The 19,312-nt window shown below is 47.4% G+C and overlaps 2 pseudogenes; both read left to right on the top strand.

The window, feature by feature from the left end:
* The first annotated feature begins 1,764 nt into the window (after positions 1-1,764).
* On the top strand, positions 1,765-2,538 carry LOC118723142 (annotated as a pseudogene).
* A 643-nt stretch (positions 2,539-3,181) lies between these two features.
* On the top strand, positions 3,182-4,799 carry LOC118722357 (annotated as a pseudogene).
* Positions 4,800-19,312: the final 14,513 nt, after the last annotated feature.

Below are 19,312 nucleotides of genomic sequence, written 5' to 3' on the forward strand. Positions count from 1 at the left end.
CTGGGAGGGGAGGGGGGGGCGCCACTGAGAACTCTGGATCTAATCTCGAAGCTGGGCTTCCCAGCAGAGAGCACCAAACTGAGGAGGGTACCCACATTACATCTAGACGTGAAAAGCAGTGGGGTGCTGTCTGCCAGGGAGTGGCGGCTGAAAATTCAGGTACCCTCTTAAAGGGCCAATGCACAAAAATTCCCTCTGGAGCCACCCACCTTGTGCTCTGGCAGAGGGAGGGTGAAGTGGACTGGAGATATGAAAGCAGAACCCAGGTCTGGGGACTCCAGGGATAGAGCTCAGAAGGCAGACACCCCAAATTTCCGGGCTGAGTCATTCCCTCACACAGAGAAGGATATCTTTCCTACATAGACATCTGCCTTGCCTGGAGTAGCAATACTCATATCCAACAAAATAGACTTTAAAAGCATCACCTATTGCCGAAACCAGTTTGGTTCAGCGATAGAGAGTCGGTCTGCAGACTGAAAGGTCCCAGGTTCGATTCCGGTCAAGGGCATGTACATTGGTTGAGGGCACATCTCCGGTAGGGGGTATGCAAGAGGCAGCTGGTCGATGTTTCTCTCATCGATGTTTCTAGCTCTCTATCTCTCTCCCTTCCTTTGTGTAAAAAAAATCAATAAAATATATTTTAAAAAATAAAAATAAAAATAAAAGCATCACCTATTGGAAAACACCTTGCCCTGAGGCCACTTAAGAGATTAAAAGTAACCATTAGCCTCCAGGCAGAAGCGACTGCACCACCCTGCTGGAAAAAACTCTCACCATACCTGAGGACAATTGCCTGGAGGCAATTCAAGTCAGAATCCTATTAGTTTGCAGACAGAGGTTGTCGCTGGAGGCTTTGAGTCTTTGCCTGATCCAATTAGTCAGACACAGCCTTTAACAATTCCCTGCACTAGAGATTGAGAGGTATAGAGGATATACCTAAAACATAGTCACAAACCCAAACAACCAAAATAAGAAAACAAAGAAACAACTCCAAATAAAAGAACTAATGAATTCTCCAGAAGAAGAGATAAATGAAACAGATAAGAAATTTATCTGAAACAGAGTTCAGAGTAATGTTAAAAATGCTCAATAGTATGAAAAAAAGATATAGTAACTCTGAAAAAAGAATAGTTTGAGATAAAGAATGATATAACACAAATAAAGAACACATTGGAAGGAATACACAGCAAATTAGGGGAAGCTCAGAATTGAATCAGTGAATTAGAAGACAGAGTTGAAAATATCACTCAATTAGAGAACCAAAAAGGAAAAACAATGAAAAACCAGGAGGAAAGCCTACAGAAGCTGTGGGACAATGCGAAATGTAACAATATTAGGATAGTAGGTATGCTAGAAGAGGCAGAGAGGGAAAAAGGAATAGAGAAGGTGTTTGAAGAAATAATGGTAGAAAACTTCCCTAACATGGTAAAGGAAAAAGTCACACAAGTTCAGGAGGCACAGAGAACCCCAAACAAGAAGAACCAAAACAGACCCACGCCCAGACACATCATAATTAAAATGCCAAAAATTAAAGACAAAGAGAGAATCTTAAAGGCTGCAAGAGAAAACTGGTACCTACAAAGGAGTTCCCATAGGCTGACACCTAATTTCTCATCAGAAACCCTACAGGCCAGAAGGGAATGGCATGAAGAACTCAAGGTAATGGAAAGCAAAAATCTGAGACTGAGATAACTATATCCAGCAAGGCTATCATTCAAAATAGATGGTCAGATGGTAACTGGGGTTCTCGCTCCTGGTTTCCCACACTCACTCCTGGCTCCCAACCAGTACAAGATGAAGATCGAGGAAGTAAAGAGCACCACGAAGATGCAGCACATTGCCTCCCACAGCCACGTGAAGGGGCTGGGGCTGGAGGAGAGCGACTTGGCCAAGCAGGCGGCCTTGGGGCTCATGGGCCAGGAGAATGCGCGAGAGGCCTGTGGTGTTATAGTAGAATTAATCAAAAGCAAGAAAATGGCTGGAAGAGCTGTCTTGTTGGCAGGACCTCCTGGAACTGGCAAGACAGCTCTAGCTCTCGCTATTGCTCAGGAGCTGGGTAGTGAGGTGCCTTTCTGCCCCATGGTGGGGAGTGAAGTTTACTCTACGGAGATCAAGAAGACGGAAGTGCTGATGGAGAACTTCCGCAGGGCCATGGGGCTGTGGATAAAGGAAACCAAGGAGGTTTATGAAGGTGAAGTCACAGAGCTAACTCCGTGAGAGACATGGGAGGGTATGGTAAAACCATTAGTCATGTAATCATAGGACTCAAAACAGCCAAAGGAACCAAACAATTGAAACTGGACCCCAGCATTTTGGAAAGTTTGCAGAAAGAGCAAGTAGAGGCTGGAGATGTGGTTTACATTGAAGCCAACAGTGGCGCCGTGAAGAGGCAGGGCAGGTGTGATACCTATGCCACAGAATTCGACCTTGAAGCTGAAGAGTATGCCAAAGGGGGGTGTGCACAAGAAGAAAGAAATCATCCAGGATGTGACCTTGCACGACTTAGACGTGGCCAACGCCAAACAGATGGTCAAATAAAGAGCTTCCCAGACCAAAAAAAAAAAAAAAAAAAAGGCTAACGGAGTTCATCACCACCAAGCCAGCATTACAAGAAATGCTAAAAGGATTGCTGTAAGAGATTGCTGAGAAGAAGAAACAGAGAGAGAAACCTAGCCATGTAGAATTAAAATGGCTATAAATGAGTACCTCTCAATAATAACCCTAAATGTAAATGTAAATGGATTAAACCCAATCAAAAGATGTAGGGTAGTTGAATGTATGCAAAAACATGACCCAACTATATGCTGTATACAGGTGGTCCATGAGGTCTGAAAGGTTGGCAACCACTGGACTCTACAAGAGACCCATCTCAAAACAAAAGGCACACACAGGATGAGAGTGAAGGGCTGGAAAAAAAATTCCCAATCAAATAGAAAAGAAAAGAAAAAAGAAAAAAGCTGGAGTAGCAATACTCATATCCGACAAAATAGACTTTAAAAGCATCATGCTAAGCGAAATAACCCAGTCGGGGAAAGATAATTATCATATGACCTCACTCACTGGTGGAGTATATTGAACAACATAAACAGATGGACAAAAATAGAGCCAGGGGGGCCCTTCCCGTGGTTGCCCGCCCCGTTCCGGTTCCCAGTAGGTGGCCCAGCCCCTTTTGCCTGTGTCCATCACTCCGCTCGGAGTTACCGTTAGCATGATGGACAAACTGCCCTACAAAGTCGCTGACATCAGCCTGGCCTCCTGGGGACGGAGGGCCCTGGACATCGTGGAGCACAAGATGCCGGGCCTGACGCGCATGCAGGAGACGTACTCGGCTTCCAAGCCGCTGAAGGGTGCCCGCATCGCCGGTGCCTGCACATGACCGTTGAGACAGCCATCCTCGTTGAGACCCTTGTTGCCTGGGTGCTGAGATGCAACATCTTCTCCACCCAGGACCATGCAGCGGCTGCCATTGCCAAGGCCAGCATGCCGGTGTAGGCCTGGAAGGGTGAAACAGATGAGGAGTACCTGTGGTGTATTGAGCAAACTCTGTACTTCAAGGATGGGCCTCTCAACATGATTCTGGACGACGGCGGCAATCTCACCAACCTCATCCACACCAAGTATCCACAGTTCTTGTCGGGTATCCGAGGCCTCTCCGAGGAGACCACAACTGGAGTCCACAACCCTGTAGAAGATGATGGCCAACGGGATCCTGAAGGTTCCTGCCATCAACGTCAATGACTCCGTCACAAAGAGTGAATTTGACGACCTCTCTGGCTGCCGGGAGTCCCTCATAGATGGCATTGAGCGGGCCGCAGATGTGATGATTGTGGGCAAGGTGGCGGTGGCAGCGGGATATGGCGACCTGGGCAAGGGTTGTGCCCAGGCCCTGAGGGGTTTGGGGGCCCGAGTCATCATCACCGAGATTGACCCCATCAATGCACTGCAGGCTGCCATGGAGGGCTATGGACGAGGCTTGTCAGGAGGGCAACGTATTTGTCACCACCACAGGCTGTATCGACATCACCCTTGGCAGGCACTTGGAGCAGATGAAGGATGACGCCATCGTATGTAACCCTGGACACTTTGACGTGGAGATTGATGTCAGTGGCTGAATGATAACGCTGTGGAGAAAGTGAACATTAAGCCCCAGGTGGACCGCTACCAGCTGAAGAATGGGCGCCGAATCATCCCGCTGGCCGAGGGCCGGCTGGTCAACCTGGGCTGTGCGATGGGTCATCCCAGCTTTGTGATGAGCAACTCCTTCACCAACCAGGTGCTGGCGCAGATTGAACTGTGGACCCATCCAGACAAGTACCCCGTTGGGGTCCATTTCCTGCCCAAGAAGTTGGATGGAGCAGTGCTGAAGCCCACCTGCGAACGCTGAATGTGAAACTGACCAAGCAGATGGAGAGGCAGGCCCAGTACCTGGCATGCCCCGTGATGGCCCCTTCAAGGCCGATCACTACCGCTACTGGGAATCAGACTTGCCCCTTTGCCTTCTGGCTGCTGTCCTTGCCCAGGTCCCCTCTTCTCCTCAAGAGCAAATGGCACCCTTTTTGAGAATGATTTGTTAATGTCCCCCATCGATTCCCTGGAGCTGGTCACTCAGTCTTTGGCCTCCGTGATGTCCCTCATACTGTTCCTTGTGTGAGAAGCCCCTCCTCAGGCCCCGGTCACAGGGGAGGCACATGGGAGATCCCACAGGGAACCATGGCTCAGGGGGTTTAGAGCTGCTCAGTCCTTCCTTAGGCTGGAAGTTGGAAGTGATGGCATAACACCTGTGCACTTTACTATCTAAGCCACATGTGTCAAACACAAGGCCCGAGGGCCAAATCCGTCCCGCCAGGCCTTGCAATGTGGCCCGCACCGCGCTGTCATCACTGCACTCCGCTGCGTTTCCATCACAATGACAGTTTATGACTGTTCAGTAAACCATTCGGCCCGCGATTTAGGCTGGATTTTAGATTTTGGCCCCTTCTCTGATTGAGTTCGACACCCCTAATAAGCCCTCGCCTGCCCTATGGATGTTGTGCCCATATTCTTGATTGACGGATTCACTGCTTCCTCAGCCCATGACAAATGAGAAGGAGCTATATCTATGGGCGGGGAGGAATTGTTGGGAGTTCAAATGCTCCTGAGAGCCTGGCTTAGTGCTGGGCATTCTCTTATACCTCAGAACAATGAGGTTGGTACTTCAGCCCCTGTTTTAAGGGGTTATAAAACACACTGTTATGGGACAGCCGAGAAGGGACAAGAGAAGTGACAGCCAGAGGTTAAGAGGGGCCAGAGGATCTTAAAAGCAGGCATAGATCTGCCACCACTTTGTAGTGGTTCCTACCACAACCCTGGGTCAAAAAGGTAAATTTTGTTTATGTTTATATAATGTTAGAGCAAGAAGGTAGATAAATAAAAATTTTGGTGCCTAAAATAAAAAAATAAAAATAAAAAATAGAGCCAGAGGGGAAAACCATATACTAGAATATAATCGGAGTAACCCTGTTATTTACAGATTTTTAGTATTTCCTACAACTTTTGTGATATCATACTATGTTAGTACAGTTTTGGTAATGTTATTATACTTGAAATCCTTTCATTCTTGAAATAGTAACATTTACTGCATGTAATGTTATTATATGAAAGATCATGTTTCTTGCATTGGTGTTTATTGGATGTAACATTTAATATTTAGAATTGTTTTTTTGCTATATTAATGTTTATTGCATGTACCATTATTATATTTAAGATAGTTTTTCTTGAAATATTAAGGTTTATTGCATGTAACATTATTATATTTAAGATCGTTTATCTTGAAATATTAAGGTTTATTGCATGTAACATTATTATAGTTAAGACCGTTTTTCTTGCAATAAAAATAAAAACTGGAAAACAAATAAGTAGGTGGGCTTTGAGTAAAGCAGATTGCCCTCCATAACATGGGTAGGCGTCATCCAGGCAGTCGAAGGCCTGCAGAGAAAAAAGACTGATCTCCCCGGAGCAAGAGGGAGCTCTGCAGCCTGATGCCCCTCAGACACGAACTGCACCCTCAGCTTGTCCCTGGGTTCCCAGCCTGCCAATCGCCCTACAGATTTTGGACTTGCCGGCCTCCGCCATCACAGAAGCCAATTCCTTAAATTAATTCTTCCTCTCTATATTAAGGTGACCAGACATCCCGCTTTTGGCGGGATAGTACCGATTTTTAGCAACTTGTCCCGTGTCCGTAAAACGCCTCGGGACGCGGGACAAGTGGTTAAAAATCGGGACTGTCCCGCCAAAAGCGGGACGTCTGGTCACCTTCCTCTATATATGCACCTCCTCCTGACTCTGTTTCTCTGGAGAATCCTGACTACATCACCTACCGTTTGATTGATTCTGAAGACAGAGCAGTGAGCAAAACTGACATGGTCGGTGGCTTCCCTAGACTTACATTCTCGTGGGAGAAGGAAACAATAAATTAAAAAACAAGCACAGCATCCAACACATACATTAGAGATGCTTGGGAGTGTGCGGAGCCCCAAGTTGGGCAGGGCAGCTTTTAGGCAGAGGCCAAGATTTCCGTGTCCTCCTCTGTAAAATGGGGAAAACAGTGTTGCCATAGAGAATGTGTAGAATGAGCTCGTTTTTTGTTTTTAAAGAAAAGGATGGATGTGTCTAGCAGGATGGGAGGAACTGTCTGTTGCCTTCGCAGATGGCAGCAGGCTCCTGAGGGAGAGAATTGTCTGTAAGATAACGCTCTGACAAGTCACCTGAGGCAGGAAGTGCGCAGGCACCCAAGGGCATTGACCAGCCTATCAGAGAGACGCCTTAGAAACAAGGACTGGGGAGGGAGCCACCAGAGAGGGAAGGAAGGAGGGCAGCAGGTGGGGGTGGAGGACCAAAGACTTTTCTTACAGCGTGTCAACATTCAGTTTGAAATGGTTTGTATTAAAAATAAATAAATAAATAATGAAATGAAATGAAATGGTTGTGTTCCTGGGACATACGCCCACGCTTTGGCCCTCCTGCCTTAGGGATATTTGCAAACAAGGCTTCCTGGAAATGGGATTTTTTTTTTTTAATTTCTATTTTTTTTAATTGGAGGAAAAGAGCCAAATTCCAGGTCTCAGTTGTCCCAGGAGTTACACACCAGAAGAGCCAAAAGATGCGGGCAGAGACTAAAAACTCCCTGGAGCTAGGAAGGAGGAGCGACTGTGCCCACTTCCAGCTCCTGGGGAAACCTGGTTTTGAAGAGGGAACTGGAATTTTCCACTGGCCACAGAAGGAACGGTTCAAGTGCATTTTGTCTCATCCTCGGACCCCAGCATTGTTCCAGGTGACCTGGAAGTGAGTGTGTAAGAAAACAGAGTGAGGAAAGCTTGACCCCAATATGCTAACTTGACCGCGGCTATTTCCGGATGATGGGCTGTGATCCTGTTTACTTTATATATATCTTTATGCAGCTATAAACCTTTTGCAATAAGCAGAAAAAATCCAACACCATTTTCCGTTTTTAGAAATAAATCTCCTGCTGCCAATCTCGCTGAAGTGGCCCAGACAGCAGGTGGCTCCCCAGCAGGAGGGAAGGAGGGAGGGCCCCGGGAGGGCGAGGAGGGGTGAGGGGGGGGCGCCGGGGGCGGGAAGGGGTCTATTCTGATTGACGGGTAGTGCAGGTAGGGTTCTCTCTGCTACTGAGTTGGTTGAGTTACTCCAAGGCAGTGGCAAAAGTCGTGTAGATAGAGAGCGAGAGCGAAGAGAGAGAGCGCGAACCTATAGGAGAGAGAGAGAGAGATGGCGAGAGAGAGAGAGAAAGAGAGAGACGAAATGAAATGCAGAAGAGAGAGATCGAGAGAAGCAGCAGAAGGAGAGGGGAGCGTAAGAGAAGAGAGATTGAGAGGATCGCGAGAGAGAGCGTGTAGAGAGGTGGAGAGAGAGAGTAGAGAGAGAGAGAACGAGAGAGCGAGAGAGCGAGAGAGAGAAGAGATGCGAGAGAAGAGTCAGAGAGAGCGACAAGCGGAGCGCGATAGCGAGAGATGAGAGAGGGAGAGAAAAAAAGAGCGGAAGAGTGGATGAGAAGGAGAGATAGAGAGAAGATGAGGGAGAGAGGAGTTGTAGTTGAAGGTAGGTATATCTATCTCTGTCTGTGTCCGCTCTAAATCTTCTAGAGTCTTCTCCTCCCTCTCTCTCTTCTCTCTCTCTCTCCCTCCCTCCCTCCCTCCCTCTCTCTCTCCCTCTCTCTCTCTCTCTCTCTCTCTCTCTCTCTCCCTCTCTCTCTCCCTCTCTCTGTCTCTCCCTCTCTCTCTCTCTCTCTCTCCCTCTCTCTCTCTCTCTCTCTCTCTCCCTCTCTCCCCCCCCCCCAATAGTCCTGCAATTCCAGGCCATCGCCTGCCAGACCCAGAGCTGCCTCCCACTTACCCTCAGGCCAGGAAGTGGACAAGGTGGGTGTTCATTTCCTCCCAGCTCCATGGCCAGGCCTGAGTTCTGGAGGGAGAAGGCCTCTGCTCTCTGCAGCCTTCGCTGCCCACGGGCCCTGACGCCAGAGAGGGCTGCAGGCCTCGGGGAAGCCAGGTCGGCCTCCCCGCCCTCCTGGAGACCCGCCCGCAGCCCGGCAGCCGGCAGCCCAGGTCACAGGGACCCTCCTCACCTGCTTCCCCAGGACCAGCTCCTCCTCAGACGATGGTCCAGGTGAAACTGGTCACAAAGAGCATTGGGGCGGCAGGGGGAATTGAAAGGGAATGAAGGTAACATGTAGAGACTGTTATGCTCATTTAACAGGGGCACAGGGAGGTGAAGGTCACACAGCTTGTAAGGTAGGACCAGGAATCAAAACAAGACTGTCTGAATCCAAAACTCACCTCTTAACAATAGCCGAGTCCTGTTTCCGCGCCATCGGAACAGCTGCCCGGGCTCTTCCTGCTCACGCCTCTAACCACTTTTCCAGCGACTGCCAGGCTCCCGGTGACCTTCACCAGTGACCTTCACCAGTGACCTTCACCAACTGCCAGGCACCCAGTGACCTTCACCAGTGACCTTCACCAACTGCCAGGCTCCCAGTGACCCTCACCCGGTGACCTTCACCCGGTGACCTTCACCAGTGACCTTCCCCAACTGCCAGGCTCCCGGTGACCTTCACCAGTGACCTTCACCAACTGCCAGGCACCCAGTGACCTTCACCAGTGACCTTCACCAACTGCCAGGCTCCCAATGACCCTCACCCGGTGACCTTCCCCAACTGCCAGGCTCCCAGTGACCCTCACCCGGTGACCTTCACCAGTGACCTTCACCAGTGACCTTCCCCAACTGCCAGGCACCCAGTGACCTTCACCAGTGACCTTCCCCAACTGCCAGGCTCCCGGTGACCTTCACCCGTGACCTTCACCAACTGCCAGGCTCCCAGTGACCCTCACCCGGTGACCTTCCCCAACTGCCAGGCTCCCAGTGACCCTCACCCGGTGACCCTCACCCGGTGACCCTCACCCAGTGACCTTCACCAGTGACCTTCCCCAACTGCCAGGCTACCGGTGACCCTCACCCGGTGACCTTCACCAGTGACCTTCCCCAACTGCCAGGCACCCAGTGACCCTCACCCGGTGACCTTCACCCAGTGACCTTCATCAGTGACCTTTCCCAACTGCCAGGCACCCAGTGACCCTCACCCGGTGACCTTCATCCGTTGACCTTCCCCAGCTGCCAGGCTCCGGTGACCTTCACCAGTGACCTTCCCCAACTGCCAGGCTCCGGTGACCTTCACCAGTGACCTTCCCCAGTGACCTTCCCCAACTGCCAGGCTCTGGTGACCTTCACCCGGTGACAGGGCACTCTCCTCCCCTTCGGTCCCCGGGCAGCCCCAGCCCCAGCCTAAGGCCACGTTGTGGCCATGCTGACCACTTGGGCGAGTCATGAAGAAACTGCAACTCAGTCAACAGAAAGGTAAACTGGATGTCCTCCCAGAAAACTCAAATCCAGAGTCTCAAGGCCCCTCAGTCACGGCCCTGTGGTCTCTCAACCTCCCTACAGGTGTGGCCTTCCCTGCTCAGATCAGGTCTCCTGTCCTTGCTCTTTCTTCTCTGGGACCAAACTGTGCCCCACAGGCCATTCCTGGGCCTCCAGAGAGAAAACCACAGCAGCATTTACAACCAGACAAAAGCAAACAACAGCCACACAAACAACAAGCCAACCACCCGCCTTACCACAAGATAGACCCCGCCCTTATCGCCTGGCGCAGTGCTAGGCTCTTCAGCCTGGGCTACCCATCCTTCTAGATGCTTCCCAGACTTGCTTTGCATAATCCGGGAGCCAAGAAGGTATGATGGTGAGAAAAGGGCCGTCTTCCACCAACATGAAGTCAGCCTTCCTGTAGAGTCTAGTGTAGACCAGCGTTTTTCAACCGCTGTTCCGCGGCACACTACTGTGCCGCGAGATGTTGCCTGGTGTGCCGTAGGTGCAGACAAGACAAGAATTTTATAATTTTTCACTATTTTGTTTACTTAATATTTCATAATAAAGTAATTATAAAATACTTTCTTTGTGTTTATTTGATTCCTATTCAAGAGAATTACTTTTTATATAGTCAATAAAGGCACAGAGTTAAATTTTTTAACATTTTCTAATGGTGGTGTGCCTCGTGATTTTTTTCATGAAACAAGTGTGCCTTTGCCCAAAAAAGGTTGAAAAACACTGCTGTAGACAATGTTATCAGGATGCTTTTTTAAATATATCGTTAAATATACATAAAACTTACTTTGAGCAGCTTTTAAAAATAGCATTTTTTGGGGGGGGCAATGGAAAGAGATGTACACATATAATGCCTTAATTAAAAAAAAAGAATAAAAAGAATAAAAAAATAAAACCTTTGTATCCTTAATGCAAATGTAAAAAAAAAAAAAAAAAAATTTAATAACAAAAAAATAGCATTTTTTGCCCTAACTGGTTTGGCTCAGTGGTAGAGCGTCGGTCTGCGGACTGAAGGGTCCCGGGTTCAATTCCTATTAAAGGCATGTACCTTGGTTGTGGGCAGGGAGGCAGCTGATTGATGTTTCTCTCTCATCAATGTTTCTAACTATCCCTCTCCCTTCCTCTCTGTAAAAAATATAAAATAAAATAAAATATATTTTAAAAAATAAAATAAAAGTAGCATTAACCCCTGCTAAGTTAGAAATAAAATGGGCAAATGAAGTCTAAGGAGAATGCGAATGACAAGGGGCTGGGAGGGGGACATGGTTTTCCCAGGCGGGCGGCCCGGTGGGTGGCATGGCGCCCCTGTTGTGTCTGCCTGGCAGCCTCCTGCCGGAAGGCACCCGCGATGCCGGAAACTGCTCCCTCGTGCTCACCAGGCAGCAGCACGGAGAGGTCCCAGCGCCCTTTCTTGGTCCCCATTCTCCTCAAACTCTCAGGAGCGGCCCACCCTGTTTCACTGTGCAGCCGGCTGGGTCCAGACCCTTCCAGCTGCTTGTAGGACCGGGCTCTTCTTCCTGAAGGACAAGCAGGGAATGGCATTCCCTTGTTCAAAAGCCTCCAAACGTGCTCACTGTCCACTGGTTTCAGTAGGAACTCAGCACCCGGTGCTCAGAGCTTTCCAGAAAGCAGCCTCCAGGGCCTTCCCGCCCCATCTCCCACAGCTCCCGTCCACAGAGGTGTTCTCCCTGCCTCCCTGCCGTTGTCACGTGCTGGTCCCTCCTGGAATCGCCCTTCTCTGCTGGTCAAACTACTTCCCCTCACCCATGTCCATGCTACTGCTTCTTTGAAAATCTCTCTTGATCATTCCCAAGTGTAACCAATAAGTTGAAACAAAGAACCCGAAAACACCTGCGTGTAAGGAAGCCTTCCTTGATTCCTGCCTGTTTTCTGACTCTCTCCTCCAGTTTTCCTTTCCTTTTGACTCTGTGAGCTATTTGATAACCTCCCAGTACATTCTCTCTCTGCTTAAGCTCCCCAGCATTGCTTTCTGTTGCTTGTGATCAATAACCATGACCGATACCCCAGCCTCCCTCCTAGATCGCTGTCAAATGAGGTGCTGTGTACACGGGGGCTTTGTGAGCAGTGAAACCCGGCAGAAATATGAGCTGTCATTCCACCGTATACTCCCCATCCGCCTCCTCCCATCACCCTGCTGCCTCCCACAGAGAAGAACCAGTGAAACCACTCACAATCTCGTTAGCCAAAGGGAATGAGGGACCAGAAAAGACCCTCAAAATAGATCATTCAAGTTGCACTTGATAATTACCTCTCTGAATATGACTTTTGCAAGTGTATAATTCCAAACATTTTTTTTTGCACTGTAAACAAATAGCAAATAATCTCCAAAACCACTTACTGATAATTTCCAACTCCATTAAGTGCTTTGTTTAGATCCTGTTACTGAGCCATCGTGACAGAGAGATAGAGAGAGAGAGAGGAGAAATAGAGAAGCCATTTCCCTCCTGCAGTTCCCTCTCCAGGCCAGTTCCCTTCCCTGTCCACTTCTGGCACAATCATTTTTCAAATATAATTTACATACAGTAAAGTGTATAAATTTTAAGTGAACTTTTGGATGAATTTTTACATATGTGCCTATTCCCAGGGGTCCACCTATACCCAGGGGTCCACTACCAAGACTGAAACAGAAAACATTTCCAGAAAGTTCCCTCCTGCCTCATGCCAACCAATACCCCAACCAGAACCACTGTTTTGATCTTTATCACCGTAGATTGTTCAGCAAAATGGAATCATATAGTCTGTTCTCTTTGCGTCCAGCTTCTTTCATCTAACAAGTTTTGAGTCCCCTGGTGGTGTTGTTTTTCCCCCCAATAACCTTTATCACTTCACACCTGACAGCTTCTTTAGTTACACACCCGTCTCCTCCCCTCCACCGTACTTTGCAGTTGGACACAGTGTTGGACAGCTCCTTCCCTAGAACCCTCCACAAGTTAGATGCTCAATAAATCGCTCCCAAATGAATTCACCAGTGGAGATCAGAACAGACCCAGTTTCTCTGTCCGTCTTCCCATCTCTGTCCTGCCGCTGTGCACATCCATTGAGGGCTCACCATGTGCCAGGCTCTGCCTAAGTCCTTCACATTAGCATCAGTAAGCACTCACAATCCTAGATGCAGGTATGGCTTTGTCCCCATTTCCAAGGAGGAAGCTGAAACTTGGAGTTTCTAAGTCAGCTTACAAAGAAGAAGTGACAGAATCAGGACTCAGACCTTGGTCTGTCTGACCCAGAGCTGAGCCTGCCAACCACGGCCTAGGAGTGAGGAAGGAACTAATGTGAATGGTCCAAGTTTCCTTTGTGACAGCCCACACCCACCCCGTTAACGGGGCACACATATCTTTCCTACCAGTGGGAAGGCTGAGGGTCAGAAACGGGGAATGACTTGTCCAGACAATGAACCAGTGGCCAACACTGGGAGCTAGGATCCCTTCCAACATAAAGCCCTTGCTCTTTGTGGAACACCACAGCCTGCCTTTCTGAAAGATGAGCTGACTGCAGGAAAGGGCTTTAGCAGCAGGGTGGCTGTTTACTTCCTTGAGCCAGGGAGATGTAACGGTCAATGGTCTCCAAAACACGGCTCTGGAGCATGGTAGACTTGATTGCGTGAGGCTATTCCTAAGGGGGCCGGCATTGAAGATGTCATCCTCGAATATTCTGAAAACAGATCCAAATGGAAATGACATGTTCTTTAATTCAACCAACATGAATTGAGTTAATGACATGAGTAATGCACGGTGTGGTGCCAGGTCATGAATAAGGCAGATCTGGTTTTAAGTCTCATGGAGATTCTGGTCCAGTGGGGGAAACAGACATGAGGACAAGTTCAGGACCATGGGAATCCATAATAGAGGTTTCTAACTGAGCCTAAAAGGTATGGGAAAACTTCCGAGAGAAAATGAGATTTAATTTAGACCTAAAGGATGAGCCAGAGTTAATAGTTGAGGGAAGGAGAATGCATGTCTTGGAGAAGGGAGTTCAGGCAGAGGAAAGACCACAGGAAAAGGACCTGAATCTGGAAGAGAAAACCCTAGAGAGAGGGTGTCTCATAAGGACAAAACATTCACCTTGTTCATACCCAAGCATCTCGTAGTACCACACCTGCCACAATGAGACACACTATAAATATCACAGCCCGGGCATGTGCCCCCCAGGAAACTGAACAGTGACCCCTGGGTTCATAGGTTGATGCTCAATCACTGAGCCACGTTGGCTGGGCTTATTTGCATTTTTAAATAGTCAGTTTGGCTACTGAGGAGAGAATGGTCTGCAGAAGGGGCCACTCGGAATGATGGCAGGGGTGAGAATGGAGAGCAGTGGAAAGACTCAGGAGATCCTGGGGAGGTGGAATGGTAGGCCTTGAATAAAGGATGACTCTCACAGGCCTCTGACTGGACCAATAGGCTGGATGATGCAGCCATTCTCCACCACCATTGGGCCCCTGGAGGGGAAGCAGGTTCTGCTGGGGAAGATGAGGGGTTTTTATACATGTTGAGATTAAAATGCCTAAGAAACATCCGAGTGAAAAAGTCAAGTAGGCTACTGTTGGAGCTCAGAGAGAGAACTACGGAGAAAACCGTTGACATCTAGATGGTAGTTGAAACCACAGGGGAGAAAGAGATCACCCAGGGAGAGAATAAAACAAGTAGAAGCTAGGGTCTAGAACTCAACCTTTCATGGCTACAGAAAAGATTAAGATAAGCTGACAAATGAAACCAAGAAGAGGGAGAGGCAGGTGGAAAACTGGAGAGCACAGAGTAACACAAGTCAGAAGGAGAATCTATATATATAAAAGGCTAAGTGACTGACCATCGACCAACCAACTGGCCTGTACATATGACGTGCACTGGCAATTTAAAAATAAACGTTGAGCCGAAACCGGTTTGGCTCAGTGGATAGTGTCAGCCTGTGAACTAAAGAATCCCAGGTTCGATTCCGGTCAGGGCATGTACCTTGGTTGCGGGCACATCCCCAGTGGGGGGTGTGCAAGAGGCAGCTGATCGATGATTCCCTCTCATCGATGTTTCTAACTCTCTATCCCTCTCTCTTCCTCTCTGTAAATAATTAATAAAAAATATATTTAAAAACAAACGTTGACTAGTGCATGTGTGATACATAGAAAGTTCTTGCTGGCACCAATCGCACACGTGTTTTAATTTTATAATACTATCTATATAATAAAAGGCTAATGTGCAAATTGACCAAACACAGATCAACCAGTCACTATGACACATACTGACCATCAGAGGGCAGATGCTCAATGCAGGAGCTGCCCCCTGGTGGTCAGTGTGCTCCCACAGGAGGAGCACAACTCAGCCAGAAGCCGGGCTCATGCGTGGACCTAAGCCATCAGTCAGACATCCTCTGAGGACTGAGAGAGGCACACGCCAGGCTGAGGGACCCCACCTCCAAGTGCACAAATTTTGTGCACTAGGTCTCTAGTAATATATATATATATATATATATATATATATATATATATATATATATATATATATGTATATTATTTTGACATGTCATTTTTTGCAGTAACACAAATCTTTTTTCTAATTAATTTCCAATCAATGTGCATGAATTGGTGCATCAGGACACTAGTAAAAATATAAGTTATGATTACTATTATCTCAGTCCTAAGGAAGGAGGCCAGGTTCCAGGGGTAGGACTTGGGAATCCTCTAACGAGGCTCTGGATGCCAGAGACCTCACAGATTATTGCAATCCTTTCCCTGAGGGTTAGGATTTCTTGACTTCAAGATTTCAGGGGGAAAAGGCTGTCTATGAAGACCTAGGGGGAGAGAATCTTGGAAAACCCATTCCTAAAATTTCAGAAAGGCCATGTGATTTAGCAAAGAAACCATCTGAATGATTCATTCATTCAACAACACATTTTTTAAAATATATATTTTATTGATTTTGTACAGAGAGGAAGGGAGAGAGATAGAGAGAAACATCGATGAGAGAGAGTCATCGATCAGCTGCCTCTTGCACACCCCCTACTGGGGATATGCCCACAACCAAGGTACATGCCCTTGACCGGAATCGAACCCGGGTCCCTTCAGTCCCTAAGCCGACGCTCTATCCATTGAGCCAAACTGGTTTCGGCTCAACAACACATTTATTGAGGCTCTACTACTCACCTGACACATACATCTCAATTCATTAGCTATTTCTTGAGCTCCTAGTGTGTATATTGCATTAGTTAATTTCATGAGTCCTTTGCTCTTTCATCAAAAATGTAAACTCTCAGAAAGAAAATACTTTTTCTTTACCCTTTTATCTCCCACCAAATGTGGATAGCCCAGCCATCCTAGGCAAATCACCATTCTCCCATTTTCCCTTGAGTCCATTCCTTGGACCTAGAATGTCCTCCAACTGCATAAATCCTCCTCATTTTCAAGGCCTAGTTCAGATGTCACTTCCTTTGGGAACTTTCCCCTACATGCCTCCGACGAATTTAAAGCTCCCCTCTCAGGACTCCTAAGGGTCAGAATAGCACTTGTCTTCAGATATAGTGTTGATTTCCAAGGGGGGATACTGTCTCCCTGGCCCAGCTGTTCCTCTTCTTACAATCCCGTCCCTAAGTCTAGAGTGCTTAGTTAGATTTGTCAAACATCAGCCGCCCCTCCCCTGGTCAAAATAGGGATCTGTGACCCCTGACTGTGAAGATCAGGGTGCGCTGACAACTCAGAAAATGCTCCTCTAGTGCCACCTCCTGGCTAGATAGGATATGACATCTCCTTGTTCGAGGCGTTCCTTGTTCTTGGAGTACCTTCACCTCAACTTTCATTCTTCTTGTTGTTGTCGTCTTGGTTTCAGCAGCATGGCAGACTTTGCCCTTTCTAACACAAACACCCCAAAATCCTGGATGAAATATTACAAGAAAGGAAGCAAGCCAGCAAGCCAAAAAGGGAGGAAACTAAATTCGTTGCTGAACTTGTAAGAAGGGAAAATCAGCTGGAGCCAGAAACAGGCGAACAGAGCGAGGAGGCCTGACGTCCCCCTTGTCCTGGATGTAGCCATTGGACGTTTCCCATTGATGTTTTCTTTTTAGAGCGAGTGGGAGGGAGGGGAAGAGAGAAACATCGATGTGAGACACACATGGGTTGTGCCTCCCTCATGTGCTGAGCTCCCTGCAGCTCCTCACCCCAAGAAGCCTGCATCAGAGGTGTGGGCCTTTGACTGGAATCAAACCCTCGGCCCTTCAGTCCACAGGATGATGCTCTAACCACAGAGAGAGAAAAAGCAGCCAGGGTAACTTTTATTCTTGCATTCATTTGTTTGTTCTCTGCCAGGCTATGAGTAGAATGGAGAGAAAGACAGACTCGGTTAAGAAATTTAGTGCAGAAGACAGTCTCAGAACTGAAATGTGATCGAAGCTGCGATCCTGAATATTTTTAGACCACAGGAAAGGGGGTTTCTTTGCCTGCCCCTATAAGGCTGCCATCCCGAGGCAGATTACCCTCTCGTGGCTCCTTGTACTCTTAATTTGGGAAGCACGTGTGTCATGCCGGTCTTCCACATCCCACCCTCCTACACAATCATTACTTTTTCTTTTTAAAGCTGTTTAATTTTTCTTAATGTATTTTATTGATTTCAGAAGAGAAGGGAGAGGAGGAGATAGAAACATCAATGATGAGAGAATCATCAGCAACCTGGGCATGTGCCCTGACCAGGAATTGAACTGTGACCTTCTGGTTCATAGGTCAACACGTACCCACTGAGCCACACCAGCTGGGCTGAGCTTATTGTTAACAAAGACAGACAGTACACCACACTACAAAACAAGTCAGTGTCTCTTCCGGTGCCTCCAAATGACTGGGACCCAGAATCCATGTCTTATGGTCTTGAAGCCCTAACATGGGAACCACCACGTTAGAGCTGGAGGAGCCCTTCATTCTTTCATTCATTCACTCTGTAAAGACTTGCGAAGCACTATGAGGTCCAAGCATATGCAAAGTGCTGAGGACATAATAGTGAGCAAGGAAAGTCATGGCATACACTCTTATGATGTTTACGTTCTCATTGGGGAGATGGGAAACAAAGCAAATAAGCAACTTTTAAATATTTATTTATTTTTAATAAGTGGTACATTATATGATTCAAAATACAAAAAGGTGCAGTGAAAAACCTTCCACTCTTACTGCAAGCTACCTAATCCTCTCGTTCCTTCCGCATCCACCAGGAGATAACATATGCATATACAAGCAAATATATCCCCCATTCCCCAATCACACAAATGGCGGTATTCTACACACTTTGAACTGCACCTTGGATATTTTCACTTAATAATATATCTTAATTGTTCTATATCAATACATAGATTTCTATTCTTTTTATAGTTATATGGTATCCTATTGTGTGAGTAGTGCATGATTTAAAAAAATGTTACATTGTGATGTTATGCTGCAAACAGAAATAAGTAGAACACTGAATTTTAAAATAACAAGGGCAAACTGGCTTTAGATAAGGTGGTTTTGGAAAGGAAGTCCATGCTCAGGAAATGTCACTGAGTCCTAAGAAAATAAGAGGGAATGCACTAGAGGAACACAAAGAGAAAGGAAGTTACGTTCAAGCAAAACAAAGGATTGCCAAGGCAGGCATTTGCTTGATATTTGGAGTGGCTGGAAACCACGGTGGCTGGGACCATATGAGGTGTTGGAAGCACAGAGTCAGATGGTGCAGGGCCTTACAAGCGGGTGAGGAGCATAGGAGTGATTCTACTAGTAAGGGCATCAGAAAGCCACCGGAGAATTCAAGAAATGGGCATGCTCTCATTTACAATTAAAGGAAAAAAACTTCACTTAGGAAGCAATGTGGAAGTGGATTAAAGAACCAGAATCTAAGAACAAGAGGAAGAGGATGCAGTAGCCTAGGCAAGAGAGAACAGCAGCGTGGAGAAAGGGTGGTGGTAGACAGCGCTAGGATTTTGGAAGCAGCGATGACAGGATCTCATAGACCAGTGTTTCCCAAACTTTTGACATATATGTACCCCTTCTATAATTTTTGTAACGCTGAGTACCCCTCCTACTCATGAGAACGTAGAATTAGGCGCAGCTAAGCATGGTGCAGTGCATATCCCCACCAAACTCCGGTGCAACGCGTACCCCCACCAACCTCTTCCAGTACCCCTGGGGGTGCGCATACCACACTCTGGGAAACACTGTCATAGACCATTTAGCCCAGTTCCCTCACTTCCCAAACTGAGCAAGCCAGTGGATTGCTTGCCACAGTCAAAGAGCTCCTAATGACAGATGCCGGCCTACACTCCAAGTCAGTGTTCTATCACTCTAGGAAAACGGGAGTTGGAATTTGAGAATAGAAACTGTGTGTTTAAAAATTCTGTTAACCAGTAATGACTGATCTATTCCATT

The sequence above is a fragment of the Pipistrellus kuhlii genome, unplaced genomic scaffold (assembly GCF_014108245.1).
Source record: "Pipistrellus kuhlii isolate mPipKuh1 unplaced genomic scaffold, mPipKuh1.p scaffold_m20_p_2, whole genome shotgun sequence".
NCBI classification, from domain to species: Eukaryota; Metazoa; Chordata; class Mammalia; order Chiroptera; family Vespertilionidae; genus Pipistrellus; species Pipistrellus kuhlii.